Source organism: Siphateles boraxobius, unplaced genomic scaffold (genome assembly GCF_051911475.1).
Source record: "Siphateles boraxobius isolate OS27281-9 unplaced genomic scaffold, OSU_SipBor_1 7, whole genome shotgun sequence".
NCBI lineage: Eukaryota > Metazoa > Chordata > Actinopteri > Cypriniformes > Leuciscidae > Siphateles > Siphateles boraxobius.
Window position 1 is genome coordinate 38,008,786 of NW_027509197.1, and position 20,745 is coordinate 38,029,530.

Below are 20,745 nucleotides of genomic sequence, written 5' to 3' on the forward strand. Positions count from 1 at the left end.
AACCGGGCTCACGGTGAAACTGGCTTCATGAGAAGGGAGCCCACGGGAAGCAGCGGTTCAACTAGGTGTCGTCCAGCCCCCAACTCTAGAATCTGTTTAGCAAAGCATATCGTCAACGCCCAGGCGGAGCACTTTACACTCATCATAGAGGAGCTCAACACCTAAGTGGACATGTTGCATCTCGGATTTTCACCGAAATGAAGGCAAGCACTAAGTGCAACTTTGCATGGAAACAGCCTTCCCTCTCTGCTGCGTTCCAACAAATATTTGTAGAGCTGGTCTGAGGTCTATGGCTTGCATTCTGTACACGTCCAAGCGAATGGACAGAGAAGCCAGGGGTGGATCTGCCTCCTCCAGGGCAGCGCTTGCAGGCTCACCACCTGCTCCTATTACGAGAGAGGTAGGAACCTTGGGCACAATCCGAGCCGGGGTCTCAGCTTGTGAGAGTTAGCCGGGCCAGACTCCAGGCACAATACGTTGACCGAAAGCGAGCAAGTCCCTACCCTCTAGTAGAGACCACGCGAGCAGGAGAACTGATATAACAGAATTTTTAACTCACTGCCTGCAGTGGCTCAGGGGCGGTCTCTGCAGTGCAGTCGCACCAGGACAAGGCCCAAGAGGATAAAGAGGGACGCAAGGATTTACAAGACCTTGCTCCTCAGGAACCTGACGATCAGAACGTGCTTCTGCACACTTCTGCAACATGATGAGCGTCGTTTAAACACCGAGGCAACATCATTTTGAGGGTGAAGGAAAACAGCCTACTCCAACCCATTTTGCAGGAAAGAGAGCACTGAAGTGATCGAAAGCTTTCAGGATCTCCTCTGGAGAGAAGACGCACCCAACGACTAGGTTCCACTTCTAAAGGCGTAAGCACCCTACCCATTTCTAGGGGGTGCTCGCAGAAGTGATGGTAACTATCACATGCCCTGTGATAGGCACCTGAACCTCCGTGTTCAGATGTAAGAACGCCCGGAATCTCCGGGGGAAGAACGCGGGTGCCCTCGTGCCCCGTCCCTGAAAGAGTTTTCAGGGGAAGTCAGGAAGGCTGTCGATGGGAACCAGGTCTAGTTGGGCCAATAAGGGGCAACTATGAAGACCTGTTCCTCTCCTGACTTAGCACGTAGGTGCACGCGACGGGCGCAAAAAAGACAGAAGCGTTGCTCAACACAACATGAGAAGATCACTGGGCTTCAGGAGCATCTTCTGCTCAGCACTTGAGTGTGACAAGTTCACTGAGCTTCAGGAGCATTCCTGCTCAACACCTGAGTGTGATAAACTCACTGAGCTTCAGGAGCATTTCTGCTCAACACTTGAGTGCGAAGAACTTCACTGAGCACCAGGAGCATTTCTGCTCAGCACTTGGGTGTGACAAGTTCACTGAGCTTCAGGAGCATTTCTGCTCAACACTTGAGAGCGAAGAACTTCACTGAGCACCAGGAGCATTTCTGCTCAGCACTGCGTGTGACGAATTCACTGAGCTACAGGAGCATTTCTGCTCAACACCTGAGTGTGATGAACTCACTGAGCTACAGGAGCATTGCTGCTCAACACCTGAGTGCGATGAACTTCACTGAGTTTCAGGAGCAATTCTGCTCAACAGAATGTGTGATGATTTCACTGACTTGAGCAGGCGCAAGGCGACCATGAGTCGCAGTCACTTTTAGAAGGCTCACTGGGGTTAAACGCATTTCTGCGGGCCCCTGGGGCAGCTGAGACCCAGTGTTTGTCCAAGCGTAGTCCGCTTGGTTTACACAAACACTGGCGGAAAGATGAAACCGGGGGGGCAACTGAGCGGCCCCGGAATGGTCATGACTCAGCTGGACCCAGGGGATGGAGTCTCCACTTGCCCTGGCTATAACTGTCGTGAGGCTCGATGGCGGCACGATTGAGTAAAGCGGGAAGAGTGGAACAAAGCGTCATCAGAAGCTTCTGACTCCAAGGAGGAGGTGACGGGTGAGTTGTGACAGCAGCGGTCGCAATGTCTAACAACTCGAGGCATGAATGCCCGTGTAGTCGGGGGTCGCCCAGGCCCCCGTTAAAACACGCCCTTGTACATGGCCCCTCTGTTGAAGAGGGTTTGGCAGCAGACCGGGATGAACTATAGTCACACAGGGTGAGCTGCTCTGCCACGTCACCTCGGGACTCGATCATGAAGCTAGCGCTGAAGCGGTCACATATGGAGGAAGCCAATGGCTGCAACTACCATATACCCCAGGAGCCTCTGAAAGTTCTTCCAGTGGGACCCTTTCTCACTTCAAACACCAGCTGAACACATTCTCATTGGAGAAACGTGTTAGACCGAGTCCATCTCCAAAACTGAAAAAGAGATACTAAGCCCGTGGGCGAGATTACTCTCTTCCAGTTGACCTGAAGACCCAACGGGCTCTGGAGCACTCGAAGGGAAGGACACTGTACTGATACTCCACCCTTACACGCAACCCACAGGATGGCCTGCGGTGCGGAAGGTAGAGATCTGTTCTTAAGCACATGTCTTTCAGGTCGGAGCTGCAGACCAATCTTGGGCCAAGATGGTCACGACCCACCACCTAGTAGCACGAAGAATGAGTTTACAACTGGCCTTCGTACCGGCTGGAGGAGCGGCTATATCAAATCCTTTGCCAGCAGGATAAGATAAGCACGCACAAGTCAGGAGCACTGCTCAACACTCGGTGTGATGAATATCACTGAATTTTCAGGAGCACGTCTGCTCAACACCTAATGTGATGACTATCACTGACTTGAGCGCGGTAGCCGAGCCTGAGGTGGGGCAGCAAACTAGAGAGAGTGGTGTTAGTGTGCTGTGCAACACTTACCTGTCTCCACAAGCGGCAGGGGGCGCGTGAGAAGGCGGATGACCGGGTCCTCGAACGCACCAAGCTGCCTGCTGGCGACCAAGGGGGAGCTGAGGGGTGTAAGGCTATACAGGGTCACACCCGCCAGACTGGCCCTCTTGGGACCCAGGAACAGATGAAATTGCTCTCTCTTTGAAGTGTGGGTACCGCTTGCTCCGCTTTTTTTTTTTTTTTTTTTTTAGGGAGCCAGCGGCGGAACAGACACACACACAAACAAAGGCTCCACCCGGCCCTCACCCGGGGGGAGGGAGTGATCGTGCCACTCCAAGAGCATCTCATCCATTCCTGGGCGGCCCGCTCCGGAATGCTTTCGCTGTCGCTTGCCACCTGGCTTGGCAGCGCCTGGAGCGGGCTGGGCGTCTCTACTGCGGCCGCCTCCATGCTGAGGCCTGGGTGGAGGCTGCTGCGGAGGGCCAGCAGGAGCGGCGGCCGGGGAACGCCCACGGCGACGAGCAGGCGGAGGAGCTGCCACCGGCGGCGGGTGGAGGCAGCAGCTGGCCACCGGGGCAGGATTTGCCGGATGACCTCCGTCTGCGCTTGAGCGGCAGAGAACTGTTGGATGCAGTTCTCCACCGCGTCGCCGACCAGCCCAACCTGGGAAATTGGGGAGACCAGGAACCGAACCTTGTCCGCATCCGCCATACCAACCAGGCTGAGCCAACGAAGGCGCTACTGGACCACCAAGGTGGACATTGCCAGACCGATCACGCACGCTACGACACCCGTACCCCGGAGGGTGAGGTCGGATGCAGTGCGGTGCTCACCTATGAGCGCACGGTCTGGATTACCCTCGTGCATGCCATGGGTGCCCTAGCCTGCAGCAACGCCATGGCACGCAAGAGGAAACGGCTTGCCCACAGGCTTTGTAAGCTCTGCCCGTCGGAACAGACGAAAATTCACAGGCCTTAGGGGGGAGACGAGGATCCCCCCAAAAGGCAGCGGCCGCCGGACACAGGTGCACCTGTGTCGACAGACCGCTCCAATGGAGTGACACCTCGCAACCCTTCACCGTTCCTACATCAAGGGTAATGAGGGGGAAAGGCTATTCAGGCAGTTTCTGGCAGAGAAAGATGCTGTTCACCACCTGATAAGCTCTCCATGCATTTCGGGAAAGAAAGGCACTGGGGCGGCGAGCTGAGAACCAGCGCGGCCCGCCCCAAGATACCAAACTCCAGATTCCAACCGAGACTGAACGGGACACGGTGGAGGTTCCACTCGAGCCCGGCAGCCTCGGCGGCCCGTTTTAGCATAGCTGATAATTCTGGATCCGGCTCGGGCAACATTGAACTCCCGGAGGGAGACAATGCAGCCGAGTCATCATCTCTAGAAGTCAGCTCACCCTCCGATGCTGCAATCGGCGTCCTGTCCTCCAGGGGAGCCCCGAGTGAAACCGCTGGCCCACCCATTACAGATGGACCAGCAGACAACACAGGAGGCTCCAGTGGTTGCAGTGGAAGGGAGGAGTGAGGAGCCCACAGGGAATGGTTACCGGGCGGGACATCCAACACTATCCTCCGGTCACCCATCCCACACAGCACCCGAGGCTGGGGCATGGTAATGGGGACTCGCTCTCCGCGAACGAAGGCGAGTCTCGCCCTCAACACTGCGACAGTCATGTTCCCACAGAGAAAACATGAGCTGTCCACAAAAGCTGTCTCAGCGTGCTGTAAGCCCAAACACGTGACACAACAGTTGTGACCATCAGAGAGAGACAGGGAACGACCGCACCCAGAAACGCACGGGCGGAATGACATCTTGAAAAAGACGCAAACGCACCCGTGTTGCTCTTTCAGAAAATAGGACCGTCACCAGTGCCGGGGCACACAGGGGAATGACCGCGGCAACACTGAACAGAGAACTGAAACAGTAAAGCACTCACTTTTCCGCCCTCTAACCAGCCATCAACACACACAAACATTTAGAAATTTGTTGCTGTTAAAACAGCAGTTGAGAGCTCAAAGCTCGCGATCACCGCTGCACTCGCGCTGTAGAACACCAGCACTGGGAGAGTCTTCCTGAAGAACACCGACACACTCGCTCGTTGTAGACAACAGCACTCTCAGAGACATCAAACGATCGGCTCCGAAGCGAAAGGCAACTAGTGCGTGCATCCACTTCCGTATTTATACCCGCGCCGCGGGGGCGGAGTGTGTGATGCGAATCACGCACGCCAATTACATTGGCTCGTTCAATAGTACTCGAAGAAGACAGGCTCTCTAGCGAGATCCCAATTCAGTCGACCGTCGACTACGTCTGACGTTATCGACTGAAAGGGAACTGCAAACAACATATTCTGAAACACTTATGATTTATGGGGATTAAAATATTGATGGTTATAGGGTGGTTGTGTACACACATTTATGTTCAAACACCATGTAAAAGTGAATTTTACATAATAGGTTCCCTTTAGGTAATCAGCTTACCTGGCTAGTCTTTTTTATTGTTGTCCTTTTTTATTTAATTTTAATATCCCATAGTTAGTGAGAAGAGGAAAAATAAAAAACTATTAGATATCCTCATATGCGATGAGCATTGGTTATGCTTATCTGCAGTAGCTCCTTTTAAGGCATCTTGAGTAAAACGGATCTATATTTAACAAAGCACAAAAGACCTGGACTTAAAGTGATGCAACCGGTTTTACAGAATATGGAAGTTTGTTACGCATAAACCGTATTATTTCAGCATACTCAATTCAATAGTGAATGGTGTACAACCTTGTAGGAGTATATATTTTGAGTGCACTTAAAACATAAAGGCTTATTTTCCCACAAAAAACAAAATTCTGTCATCTTTTACTCACCCTCATGTCGTTCAAAACCCAAAAGAATTTCGTTCATCTTCGGAACTCAGATCTTTTTAATGAAATCTGAGAGATTTCTGTCCCTCCATTGACAGCTACACAACTACTACTTTGACTTTGAAAAGTACATAAAGAAATCGTAAAACTAATCCATATGATTTGAGCGGTTTAGTCCAAATTTTCTGTAGAGACTTGATCGCTTTATATGATGAACACATTTAATTTAGGCTTTTATTCACATTTAAACATTCATCAACGCACAAATCAGATATGGTAAAGGGAAGCTCAAGCATGCCTACTTGACATTAACCAATGAGGTTCATTCTCGTGTTACGCAGCACGTTTGAGCTTCTGTAAGAACCAATGAGGTTCATTCTCGTGTTACGCATCACGTTTGAGCTTCTGTAAGAACCAATTAGGTTCATTCTCGTGTTACGCATCACGTTTGAGCTTCTGTAAGAACCAATTAGGTTCATTCTCGTGTTACGCATCACGTTTGAGCTTCTGTAAGAACCAATGAGGTTCATTCTCGTGTTACGCATCACGTTTGAGCTTCTGTAAGAACCAATTAGGTTCATTCTCGTGTTACGCATCACGTTTGAGCTTCTTTAAGAACCAATGAGGTTCATTGTCGTGTTACGCATCACGTTTGAGCTTCTATAAGAACCAATGAGGTTCATTCTCGTGTTACGCATCCCGTTTGAGCTTCTATAAGAACCAATGAGGTTCATTCTCGTGTTACGCATCACGTTTGAGCTTCTGTAAGAACCAATGAGGTTCATTCTCGTGTTACGCATCACGTTTGAGCTTCTGTAAGAACCAATGAGGTTCATTCTCGTGTTAGGCATCACGTTTGAGCTTCTTTAAGAACCAATGAGGTTCATTCTCGTGTTACGCATCACGTTTGAGCTTCTGTAAGAACCAATGAGGTTCATTCTCGTGTTACGCATCACGTTTGAGCTTCTGTAAGAACCAATGAGGTTCATTCTCGTGTTACGCATCACGTTTGAGCTTCTGTAAGAACCAATGAGGTTCATTCTCGTGTTACGCATCACGTTTGAGCTTCTTTAAGAACCAATGAGGTTCATTCTCGCGTTACGTATCACGTTTGAGCTTCTGTAAGAACCAATGAGGTTCATTCTCGCGTTACGCATCACGTTTGAGCTTCTATAAGAACCAATGAGGTTCATTCTCGCGTTACGCATCACGTTTGAGCTTCTGTAAGAACCAATGAGGTTCATTCTCGTGTTACGCATCACGTTTGAGCTTCTGTAAGAACCAATGAGGTTCATTCTCGTGTTAGGCATCACGTTTGAGCTTCTTTAAGAACCAATGAGGTTCATTCTCGCGTTACGCATCACGTTTGAGCTTCTGTAAGAACCAATGAGGTTCATTCTCGTGTTAGGCATCACGTTTGAGCTTCTTTAAGAACCAATGAGGTTCATTCTCGCGTTACGCATCACGTTTGAGCTTCTGTAAGAACCAATGAGGTTCATTCTCGTGTTACGCATCACGTTTGAGCTTCTGTAAGAACCAATGAGGTTCATTCTCGTGTTACGCATCACGTTTGAGCTTCTGTAAGAACCAATGAGGTTCATTCTCGTGTTAGGCATCACGTTTGAGCTTCTTTAAGAACCAATGAGGTTCATTCTCGTGTTACGCATCACGTTTGAGCTTCTGTAAGAACCAATGAGGTTCATTCTCGTGTTACGCATCACGTTTGAGCTTCTGTAAGAACCAATGAGGTTCATTCTCGTGTTACGCATCACGTTTGAGCTTCTGTAAGAACCAATGAGGTTCATTCTCGTGTTACGCATCACGTTTGAGCTTCTTTAAGAACCAATGAGGTTCATTCTCGCGTTACGTATCACGTTTGAGCTTCTGTAAGAACCAATGAGGTTCATTCTCGCGTTACGCATCACGTTTGAGCTTCTATAAGAACCAATGAGGTTCATTCTCGCGTTACGCATCACGTTTGAACTTCTGTAAGAACCAATGAGGTTCATTCTCGCGTTACGCATCACGTTGGAGCTTCTGTAAGAACCAATGAGGTTCATTCTCGCGTTACGCATCACGTTTGAGCTTCTGTAAGAACCAATGAGGTTCATTCTCGTGTTACGCATCACGTTTGAGCTTCTGTAAGAACCAATGAGGTTCATTCTCGTGTTACGCATCACGTTTGAGCTTCTGTAAGAACCAATGAGGTTCATTCTCGTGTTACGCATCACGTTTGAGCTTCTGTAAGAACCAATGAGGTTCATTCTCGTGTTACGCATCACGTTTGAGCTTCTGTAAGAACCAATGAGGTTCATTCTCGTGTTACACATCACGTTTGAGCTTCTGTAAGAACCAATGAGGTTCATTCTCGTGTTACACATCACGTTTGAGCTTCTGTAAGAACCAATGAGGTTCATTCTCGTGTTACGCATTACGTTTGAGCTTCTGTTAGAGGTTTGTTTCTGGAGCGTGAAAGCAGGTTCGGTTGAGCTTATTTGCTGATCATTCTTTATATGTGAATAAAAGCCTAAATTAAATCTGTTCATCATATAAATCGATTGAATCTCTACAGAAATTTTGGACTAAACCTCTTAATTCATATAAGATTAGTTTTACGATCTCTTTAGGAACTTTTTGAAGCGTCAAAGTGGTAGTTGCGTAGCTGTCAATGGAGGAACAGAAATCTCTCAGATTTAATTAAAAAGATCTTCATTTGTGTTTCAAAGATGAATGAAAGTCTTACACGTTTGGAACGATGTGAGGGTGAGTAAATGATGACAGCATTTTCATTTTTGGGTGAACTAACCCTTTAATGTATATTTTCACAGTATTTTTGTTGCCTGGAAATTGAACCCACAAGCTTGGCACTGCCAGCTCTGCGCTTTAGAGGAAGAGGAAAAGTGCTAATTTACATTTACAGAAATCAAAGGTCCTTAAAAAGAACTTTGAAAGAGAAATAATGGATTTCTCATTACTGCTTCTCAGCTTTAAATTCAAACTTGGCATTTATGTCTGGAGTTGTTTCATCACCACAATAGTGAAATGAACACAACTCTCATTTCCATTCGCTCTATTGTGAACACATCCAATGAATTTGACATGACCTAAGGATGCAAAGACAATAGAAGAAAAGCAGGACTCGCAGGACAACAACAGAAGCCGTCGGTGCTCAGGAGGTGTGGGGTCCCTGACGTGCAGATTAGGGTTTTGGGAGCACTTTGCAGGTTGTTGTCGCAGAAAAGCCAGCGGAGAATTGCTCTAGCTCATCCCCAGATAGAGGAGTGTGTGAGCAGAGTAGGCAACACATTTGGTTTGCACTAAATTAGAAGACCTTAGGAAAAGAAAAAGTCAAATGAATTCAGTCTATATATATAATCAGTGCATCTGTTGCTCAAACTATTTTACTTTGCCATTAAAATATTTTAGATGCATTAACTTACCATGTAGAATTTGCATAAGCACAAATCAACAATGCTTCTTTAAATTTTGATTTTAGCACAGCATTCGAAACTATAAAGTGTACTTTATGTAAAGACTAGCTGTTTTTGTAGACATGTTTAATTTACCTAATAAAATAAAATTTAAAAGTCAATAATATATATATATATATATATATATATATATATATTATAATTGCTATATGAAAGCACTTGAGGCTGTATTGTATGAAACACACTTGTGACACATTAACGCAGCCTTTCTTGCCGTATTGCTTTATTGAGTGACACCAACATAACCAAGCTAATTATTTGCTTTTCAGTTGGTTTTTTGGGGGGTGGGTTTGTCAACACTTCTGAGGTAAAAGTGTCACTTGCCACATTTAGGGTGTTTAGCACTAAAGTTCACCAATGCAATCCCTTTATATAAAGACAATAAAAGAATACAAAGTAAAGGGCTCATATCATGAGAAATAAAAATCTCCTTTATCTGTTCAGATATATTTCATTGTACTATGAAACAAACTGAGTTCATCCCCTCTGAGAAAAGGAGAAGTTGCTGTAACGAAACTGCAAAAATCAGCCATTCTGAACATTGTGCATGTCACCGACATCAGACAGGTGAATACATTAGCACATGTGATCACCATAAGTCGAAGATACTATTATTCCTGAAGAACTTACAATAAAAGTGAGCAGCTGGAGTTTATTTTAAACAAGATTCCTGCTCATTTAATCTGATCTGAACAGTTTGTATATTTTACAATGTGCTGCAGCTTTAGACTCATGTAACCCCAGTGAAAAATGAAAAACTGGGCCAAAAAACAACAGCTGTGGGGATTCAACTAAAATGCTAGAATATTCAATAAAACAAAACAAAAAACCTTATGACTCACTGAGAGTAAATTTGACCAGATCTACTATTTTGTGAATGTAAGTGAATCATCATTGTCTGGGAGACTTTCAAGTAATATAAGGTTTCTACTAGTCAGTCATTTAATGTCTTGTGCCGGTTCAGAAGGAGCATTAATGATTTTGTCCTCCCACTAATACCGCATGAGGTGTCAGTCATACACTCTGCGCCTGCCAGATTACATCCACTTTCAATTTCTCCACGGCCAGATGGTTTCTTCACACTGCATAAATAAATGAATGCGGGTGTGTGGACCTCCATAGCACGGATCACATTCTCCCTGCTCGTCTTGAAGACGAGGCGAGTTACGATCTCGCAACCTCGGAGGTGAGCGGAACGCGCGCTGTGGCGCGCCGCGCGGGAAGGTCCGCGGCCGCTTAAAGGAAGTGTTATCCTCCTAGATGTATAAGGCACACATTTGCGAACATTGTTAGACAGACTGCATCACCTTGGTCTGCGGTGTGAACCTCTATCAATTATGTAGGCTATCTTTCCTTTGATGATCGCATTCCGTTAGAATAGCTGCTAATGAATTGCGAAGTGACGTGCGGAACGGTGAAAACAACGCGCGTAAACGTATTCAATTTCCGCAGCGAGATGTGAGGACTGCCGCGCGACACACGGGCCGAAAGGTGTTTCATGCGGGCTTCCAGTCATTAGGACCTGGCAGCGGTGTTTCTCTCTCTCCTACCTGTAAATGGACTCGGAGGAAAAACAGTGACGGAGCCCAGTGAGAATTTCACTGGGGGCTTGAAAATTCACACCCGCCCAAGGTGTTGTTTAGGCGTCTGATAAACATGTGAGAAAATAATAGGCTGGAGAGGAGTGGGTGCTTCAACCAAGGAGACCAGAGTCAAGATCGAGATTTTTGAATAATTAACTTTGTGATCAAGACGATATCAGTCTGTTAGTCTTCATTTGTTCAATAGGAGCAACAATAGAGAGGAAGAGGGAGAGTGAGCCAGGAATGAGAGAGAGAGAGAGAGAGAGAGAGAGAGAGAGAGAGAGAGAGAGAGAGAGAGAGAGAGAGACGAGTGTCTTGGAAACCAGAGTTGTGGATCTAATTGAGGCTGCAAGCGGCCATATGGGCTAGTGTGAAAATAGCAAACGCTATCAGTAACGGAGAAATACGAAGGGAGGGAGAAAAAAAAAGAGAAGTCGTCGAAGAATATCTAAGATATGACTATGCATTCGGAGCCAATTCTCTCTCCAGCTGTAGGGACAAAACGAACACGTTTCCTGAATCGCTAAACGCTAATCGCTGCTTCGAGCGATCTTTGTGTTGAACGCGATGTGAATGAGTGAAGCGTCGTCCCGAAGCCCTTAAGATGCTGCAACGCACGCATGCCAGCCATAGGAAGCAGGCCAAGAATGAAAAACAAAGTGCATGTGAGCGTCTCCTCCCAACGCGCCTGATGTTCCGAGGCTGCCTGTTATCCGAGGTGTTAATTGGCAAATTCGGTACAAGTCAAGAGCGTGTTCCCTGCCGTCCTCGCCCAGCTAGGAGAGGTCATTAAGCCGAGAATGGATTCTCTCATGCTGCCTTAACCCTTGCGGCGCATTGCATTTCCCCCTTCCTCCTTTTTTAACCATCTAAAGCAAAGGGAAAAAACATATATATGAATGCAACATGAAACACATTGCATCATTATTTCATTATTGCTTCTGAAAGGTCAGCCGTGTCTCACTTGTAGCTTGCAACGGTGTTATAAATAAATTTGTAGGCATGGGGAAAAATATTTTTTTGAGATGGATGGATAGATAGATGGCAAAGGCCTTGATTAGGGCGCACAAATAGGCCTACTGAGATCCCTAAAAATAAAGATTCTTTATTGGCATCTATAGTTTATGGGTCCATGATATGATAACGTTCTACAAGTTCTACAACATTCGTTCAGCATTATAGGATTTTTAATAATGTAGGCTACTCAAAAAATTTTTTGCACAAAAATGTTATTATATTGTTCCTGTAAAGCGTTTATATGTTACTAGTTTCAGAACGTAACATTCAAAATTAACTTGTGTTTGAAATTAACAGGTGTGTTTGAAAAATTATAAAATATAATTTTCCATTAACGTTCGCATTACCAAAACATGCACATTTCTAACAAAAAAACGGGTGTTTTGAATCTTCAGAAAAAAATATGTTAACAACTTAATGGATTTCAGATTTTATCTGAACTTAATTGTTCAGATTTTTGTTAGCTGAGCTGGGAATATCCATGCACGGAACCTTAAAGAAAAATGATTTTTTTTAAATGTTCCTCATAATAAGAAAAAATGTGGTTACACGTTATTTTACAGTGTCATTGTTACTTGTGATGTAGTTACTATATAATAACTAATTATGCATAATGAAACTAAACCAAACCAAACCCATATTGTAAATTCTACATGTAGTTACTTAACATTAAAGTACTTACATGTATAATTACAGTGTGACAAAGAAACCTTAAAATAAAGTGTAAACCTTTATTTTAAGGTTTTAACATTGTACTTGCTCAAATAAGTACAGTAATACTATTAATTAGCTATATTAATAGAAAGTTACAGTTAGGGTTAGGGCTTGGTTTAGGGTTAGTTACTTGTAATTGTGCAGTAACAATGTCACCTTAAAATAAAGTGTTGCCAAACATGTTTCTTTTACGAACGGTTCACTGAATGGAACTTTGGGGAAACAACAATGGAATTCCTCAATATCATCGCTGCGAAATCCCGCTTTTGGAACATTTCATTTTAAGAGTGCACAGAAGCAGCAAAACGCATGACTTTAAGCATCTTGAAGCAAAGCCTGTGACGGTCTAAGAGGCCTTCCTCTCCTCAGAAACGGTATCGTCCTCTGGGGCTCCGGGTGCGATCTCACCAATGCCTCTGTCATCACTTGCTGTGACTGCCAAATCCGTGCTCCAGAATCGGGGTTCTCGAAACAAACACACACAGCAGACAGGACTGCTCAGAGACCTACGGAAGAAGCCTTTCGCTTCAACACATTTCGCCTGACACGAGGAGGAATCGCGTCGCATTCTGAACCGAGAGGGACCGTCGCGTTGCTTGTTGGGTAACATGTAAACTGCGGGGTGGCCCTCTCCTCTCTTGCCCTTACATTTGGTCTGCATCCCATATATGCGCATGTGTTTATGTCGGAAGTTGTTGATTGTCTGTTCGACTTTGATATGGAGAGATGGCCATCGCGCCATCGGGAGGATAGAAAATACCGGCCAGCTGACCTAAAACACCTGTAGAGGGTTACAACGCGAGATATCACAGGTGCATGGACAAATATTGTTAAGAGTAGTAATATACAATTCTCAAAATACACAAAAAAGATATACTAAATAAATACTGAGCTGAGATATTGTCTTTTTCGTTGGGAAACATGTATCTAATATTGGGTCTAGAAATTGCAACATAAAATAACATCTTTGCAGGCAAAATGTAGGTCGGCTCTGGGGGAGAGACACGTGACAAGAGAATGACAGTCAAACCTGAATCTAGATTTCACAACAAACATAATTTGACATTACAATTGTGTCCTCAGATCTCAGGTGTTTGCAAAAATGGCGACAGCACTAGCAGTCGTTATAAACACTGCACATACTGTGGGAATATACTTCCTCTGATCAAACTTTCTCAGTGATGCTGAGACTGTCTGACTTCCTGTTAATTAACACTACATATTAATTCCTCCATCTCCCCCCCCCCCCCCCTCTCCTCTCCCAGACTGTGATTTGGCAATAGTCAGCTTGGTTACTCGGATTGTGGTTATTTGGCTGTACAAAAAAAAAATAAGATCATGTTGATAAGTAGCCTATTATTTTTCTTAATGCGTAAACGCGAGAGAGTTTCTGATGTTTTAGTAATTTATTTACTAAAATATTAGCTACAATTATTATGTTTATATATTTATTTATTTTAGCTGCAATGGTTGTCGAGGACTGGTCAAGAAATTCAGATAACACTTTACGCACAATCTGCTTGAACGAAACGGTTTTTTGTTTTGTTTTGTTTTTTGAAGGGCTGCCCATTTATTAATCACGTCATAGCAATAGCCGATTAGATTCCAATACATTCAGTAAATTCTGTGATGTCATAATGACTGAGATGCAGAATATTGAAAGAAAATGATGATGCAACAAAATAATAATGCACTTAAAAGTGGTCCAGTTACTCTCAACTAGTTAGTAAATTTGCAGCTGTAAACGAAACGAGTAAATGTTTTTCATCCAGACATGTTTATAATCTGATTTGTAATTTCCGTTTGCGTGTAAAACATTTAAATATAGTTTAAAGTAAGCCTACATTTAAAATAATAATAATAATAATAATAAACTGCCAGATTAATCCTCTGGGGAAAAAGAAGTAGCGGATGTAAAGTTATATAGCAAGGTAATATAAATGTAGAAATGATTTCCGAAAAAATAATTCTTCATGATTCTCAAAATAATAATTGGCCTATTTTTTATTAGTATAATTCATGTGTTCTAGTATGGGCCTGAAAATCCACATCTCGCGGGAAATTCACATGAGCGATGTTCTGCAGTTAAAGGACATAAGGAAACATTAATTGAGGAAAGATTAGACACAAATAAAATAGCAACAGATGTTTCAAATGATGCTGATTTAATGTAATTATCCGTGTCCCGTTTCTTGACGGCAAGTATATTAATTAAATTAGCTTCATTTCCAACGTGACTTCATACTTTATATTATTAATATAGAATAGCCTTGATATATTTAAATAAAATAATTTATATAGGCTACATAAACGTATTACAAGAGGCGAGAGCAGACAAAAAGATATAGAGCAGGTTGATTCGTCCTTCATATAATTTAAAAAAAAAACATTTTAACCTTTTTCTCTCTTATATATATATATATGTGTGTGTTTGTGTATATGTATATATACACAAACACACACATATACATACATACATACATACATATATATAAAGAGAGAGAGAGAGAGAGAGAGAGAGAGAGAGAGAGAGAGAGAGAGAGTCTGTCAAATCGATTAAGCGCATAACATAAAAGTCTGTTTACATAATGTGTGTGTGCGTGTATATTATTATTTGTATACTATAAAACGAAGTTGCTGCCTTAAATTAAACACAATCAACTTGGATTTTTAAGTAATTTCAACATAAATTACATGAAACTAACTTGAAAAATTTGTTGAATCTTTTAAAACTTCAAATTGAAATTATGTTGATTAGTTTAATCAATGAAAACATGTTGTCATAATTTATTGATCATATACTTTTTTATAGTGTAAATGTGTGTGTGTGTGTGTGTGTGTGTGTGTGTGTGTGTGTGTGTGTGTGTGTGTGTGTGTGTGTATATATATATATATATAGGCTATATATATATACATACACACACACACCTTTACACTATAAAAAGTAAAAGTTATATATATATATAGCCTATATATATATATATATATATATATATATATATATATATACACACACATACATATATAAATATAATAATATCATATAATTATATTATATATAACCAAACTATATTATATATACTATATTATATATATAGTATATATATTATACTATATTATATATAACCATATATAACCAAACAAACTTTGGTTAGATTCGATTAATCGATTGGACAGTACTAATATATATATATATATATATATATATATATATATATGGCTATAGGTTGCCTATTGCCTTTTTTGCAGTTACCTATAGATTATTATAGGCAGATTGTTAAAATAAGACATAGCCTAATTTAAATTAGACAATTCAAGCAATGCAACTCCTTTTGCTTGAAGGAGCCTTTGGGCTCGTTTATGCGTTGGTGGAACTTGAGCCAACACAGTTCTGTGCAGGTCTCTCTCTCTCTCTCTCTCTCTCTCTCTCTCTCTCTCTCTCTCTCTCTCTCTCTCTCTCTCTCTCTCTCCCTTAAATACAATAAATATTTTAAATTATATATATATTATTAATTATAAAGTAATTTCTTTTATCTTTTTATTATTGTTTTTTGAAAACTGCCAGTAACGTGACGTAAGGTTCATAGAATAATAAAGTGCTTGTTAAACCTCTCTCTCTCTCTCTCTCTCTCTCTCTCTCTCTCTCTCTCTCTCTCTCGGGTTTCTTCGCGTTGGAATGAAGCTGTTTTTCGCTGAATTTTTCGGCGCGGAGCGTCAGCGCGGAGCGTCTGATTAGCATGCGGCAGTAATGAGGGTGAACCGGGTTCCATTGTTCCAACACCTCCCCTCTCCTCCGCACCAATCTGTCAGCGTTCAGACTCAAATGCTGCTCTCCACAAATGAATTGGATAATTAGTTGCCCCTCACGAATGCTGCACTCTTCTCACCCCTGATTGCTTTCACCTTTTTGCTCCTGGCAATTTTGACACCTCGTAATCAGCCTGCTGCTTCCCCTTCTCAATCTATAACCCTCGTCTTCCTCCTCCTCTTTTTTTTGGGGACTTTAATCCAAATATATTGCAAGGAAGTGAGCAGATAAATGAATGAAAGGCCTGCTTTACTGAGGAGTGGAGTTTTTGAATAGCTAATCAATCATATTTCTGCCTTACACTTTCGGCATTATGCTGTCAAATTTGAGTCAACAGCAAGGACAAAAAAAAAACGGCAAAAAAAAAAACACATGGACCCAGACACTGTCAGTACAGCTTTCCTCTTCCAAATAACGAGCACTGACAACGTAATTATGTACAAGCATCTGTCCACGACTCCAGAGAGAGAGAGAGAGAGAGAGAGAGAGAGAGAGAGAGAGAGAGAGAGAGAGAGAGAGAGAGAGATCATTATGGAGAGAGTTCATATTTGCTGTCTTTTAGAATAAATTCATGGTTTGATGTGAGAGATGAGAATTTGAACGCTCTGTTTATCCAAGTTGGGTCGTGTATTATGCGCAACACATTGTGTGCTTTCGACATGCAATATTCAGCATTGCAAATAGAGCAAAAGCATGTCGTGTGCCTCAGTTGTTGTGTTGTTTTTGCTGGAGCAAAACAGCAATGTGTGGCGCGAGACATTGGGAAATTATGCTTCATTAAAACACGAGGATTTGGGAGGGAATATGGGTGGAAATAATCTGTTGTCTTTTAGTATGACTTCCAAGCCCATACCTTAAAAAGATCGATGCTGACTGCTGATTGGTCAGTAAAGCGTTTCAACTACTCGAAGCAAAAAGTTCACTGAGTAGCATATTCTTACTATTTTTTAAATATAAAGCATGCTAATACACCATATCGCTGTGCCGCGCCAGTAGCATAATAAAGTTTGTTGCATAGCAACCTAATGTTACGTCAGGTAGACTATATTCTAGAATGTATTCTTCGCATAGTGCTGTCAAATCAATTAATCGCGATTAATTGCATCTAACATAAAAGTTTGCATTTATATAATATATGTATATATAAATATTATTATATTTATATATTATACATATCATGTGTGTACATGCACATATCTACACCTATATAAACAACCCTTTATGTTAGGTGTGATTAATCGATTTGACAGCACTAAATTACATTTATTATTAACTATTAATTTACTAATAAAATAGGAGTTTGCACAATTATTTTGTTTTTGCATTTTTTTATGTTAAACTTGATTTAAATAATTTTGATTTGAAGTCTGCGTCTGCCCCTTAGTTAAAAAACACTGCCCTAAGCAACAGTTTGAACATGAACAACTCAAAAATCAATTGATATTTCAAGTAAATGTACTTATTTATTTGGTAAGTATACAGTAAATGGAGCTGTTCAGTCATGACATCCGTTTGTAGGTTGACCCGGATCAGGCATCATGGGCTCCCAAGGGATTTTCCTTTGGGTTTTTCAGAGTGTTTTAGTCCTCATTAGAAATTTTTTAGCAAGTTACATTACATAGTAGCTTTAAATTCACATATAGCAGTGTATAAGTTGTGTTGCACTGCAGACCTTATTTAAAGCTGCAGTCTATAGTTTTTCCTCTTTGTCGCCATCTCTGTTCGAAATCTGCCATTGCCGCTAATCGCGGAATTATCAACTTTACATGGGTTGTGCCTCGGCTCGGCACTGCGTGGATGAATCCAATGTTTTGAGGAGAATGTGCGGCTGTCAGTCGCTGCGCCGGTGTGGATACTGGCATTCGCAATCACAGATTATACTTTTTGGAAGTTTGACCAACAAGAATTTTCACCGGAAAATGTCCTCTGAACAAGTAAGTAACATCCACTTTTGTTCTGACCAACTAAGGGGAAAAAAATTGCAGTAAATCACGCTGATTAAATCTAACGTTTGCTTAATATCACGTCAAACCTTGCATATTATACTTTATTCTCAAATTGTTGAAGTCCCTGTAAAGTCAAAATTAAGTATGTGTTCTGAGTTTGTCATATCACAGAAAAATGTGTTATTAGCCACCCAGCCAAATTTGAATGATAAAAAAAGCCGGCAAGTACATAAAATAAGCTATTCAAATCTTGAAAAAATGAGCAGTAGTCTCTGCTCTCAAACGCTGGGGGCGTGTCCGCTGGCTGCGCTGAAACCACGCTCACTCGCGGTAAAGCTGCCGTTGCCACACGCTCCTAGCAGCTTATTAGGTTAATTAACGTTATAACATAAGCACACAAAATTACACTCATTGGTGGGCATGCACTGCCGATGATGGCACCAGTTGTCGGCGCGACGGGAGGATGAAGGCCGAGGCGGGAGATAGTCGGTTCGGCCCCTTTCACCAGTAACAGCGGATTATCAGTGAATCCCAGTTGTCTCAGACGAAAGTTTATAAAACTATCCCGTGTAAAATAATCACTACAGAGGCGGGTTTTGGTGGTGATCCTCAGCTCTCCATCAAGGTGGCTCTTCACAAAATGAATCCACCTCTTCTTGATGTGATCGTTTTTAGGAAATTTAAATAAGGACACGATCTGTTTTTTACATGAACGCATCCAGGTAGTGCACATTTCCATGACGAAGACATAACTAGCAAACTGTACGCTGTAGTAACTAATAATAGTACTGACAGTAACTCGCGATTGAGCGCCAAACTGATGCGATTGCGAATGTGCTCTATTTATATAGTTAGTGGAGCGGCCAGCCTCAGGGGCTCCAGTGCGTCATCAAGTAGGGGCGGGGCCAGGAGCTCAGGGGCTCCAGTGCGTCATCAAGTAGGGGCGTGTCCAGGAGCTCAGGGGCTCCAGTGCGTCATCAAGTAGGGGCGGGGCCAGGAGCTCAGGGGCTCCAGTGCGTCATCAAGTAGGGGCGTGTCCAGGAGTTCAGGGTCTCCAGTGAGTCATCAAGTAGGGGCGTGTCCAGGAGCTCAGGGGCTCCAGTGCGTCATCAAGTAGGGGCGTGTCCAGGAGCTCAGGGGCTCCAGTGCGTCATCAAGTAGGGGCGTGTCCAGGAGTTCAGGGTCTCCAGTGCGTCATCAAGTAGGGGCGTGTCCAGGAGCTCAGGGGCTCCAGTGCGTCATCAAGTAGGGGCGTGTCCAGGAGCTCAGGGGCTCCCGTGCGTCATCGAGCCCCGTTTTAGACCCGCCCAAAAAATCCGGAAAATAGCAATGGTGAAAAACTGTTTAACGGTCTAACTCCACAATTCAGTACTTCACAGTTCACAGTCTTAATATGTAATATGTTTTAGCAATACATTTCTAACATTTATAATGTGTTTAAATTTTTTTTTTTAATTGCCTTTACAGGGACTTTAATGTTAACAACATCAGCATTGCGTGACTACATTTAATGCCCTTCCGATATTATCCTTGTTTAACGCTAGCTGGTTATGTACTTGCTCAATTTATTATGGATAATTTTTAACCCAAAAAAGTTACGGACTGCAGCTTTAACTCACCGAGCAACATTAAATAAACCAATAGGAATCTCCAGAGGGAAGCTATGACTTAAAAATGCTGATTGGTTTTAAAACCACAAACTGACCAACCAGGATTACATACAGTAAGCTGGTCAAAACAAACGCCCGCATTGAGTTGTTGAATAACCCTATCAGTGTTTATTTTGCATTAATGACGGGCTGGTCGTACATTATCGCTTAAATCAATATTTTAGGGGATCTTTTCTTCAGCGAATCAGCGAAACATTGCAAAAGTCCCCATGTGCAGCACCAGTCTGCCAGTGTGAAAAACAACCACAAAAACTAGCTCCTCTTCTTCACACCAGCTCATCTATGGAGTGTGTGTTTGTGTGTGTGTGTGTGTGTGTGTGTGTGTGTGTGTGTGTGTGTGTGTGTGTGTGTGTGTGTGTGTGTGTGTGTGTGTGTGTGTGTGTGTGTGTGTGTGTGTGTGTGTGTGTGTGTTAGCAGGCTGTAATCCGGGGCGCTGCGAGGTCTTCGCTGCACACGCGTGTGCCACTACACACATCTGACTATCTGCTCAACAGTCGTCACTGAATTACTGAAAATGATTACGTTTGTTTACGACGCTGCTAATTATCCACACTCTCACACACACACACACACACACACACACACACACACACACACACACACACACACACACACACACACACACACACACACACACACACACACACACACACACACACACACACACACAGTGCAGTAAATTGAAGATTGTTTTGGTTATTGAGCAGATAATTCACATGATACGCAGTCTAGAAAACTCTCGGTTAATATTTCTCAGTGCTTTTTGCTCCTGTTCATTCATGTGGATGAACCGCAGACATCGATAACAGGCCTAATAGCAAGCAGGCCACAAAATAATGCAGTAGATAATTGTGAATTAAATCA

General features: G+C 43.0%; 1 protein-coding gene across 1 annotated transcript in view; it reads right to left on the reverse strand.

Moving 5' to 3' along the window:
• The window catches only part of tanc1b (tetratricopeptide repeat, ankyrin repeat and coiled-coil containing 1b), a 533,291-nt gene that overhangs the window by 44,174 nt on the left and 468,372 nt on the right, over positions 1–20,745 (reverse strand). The gene's annotated exons all lie outside the window — the stretch shown is intronic.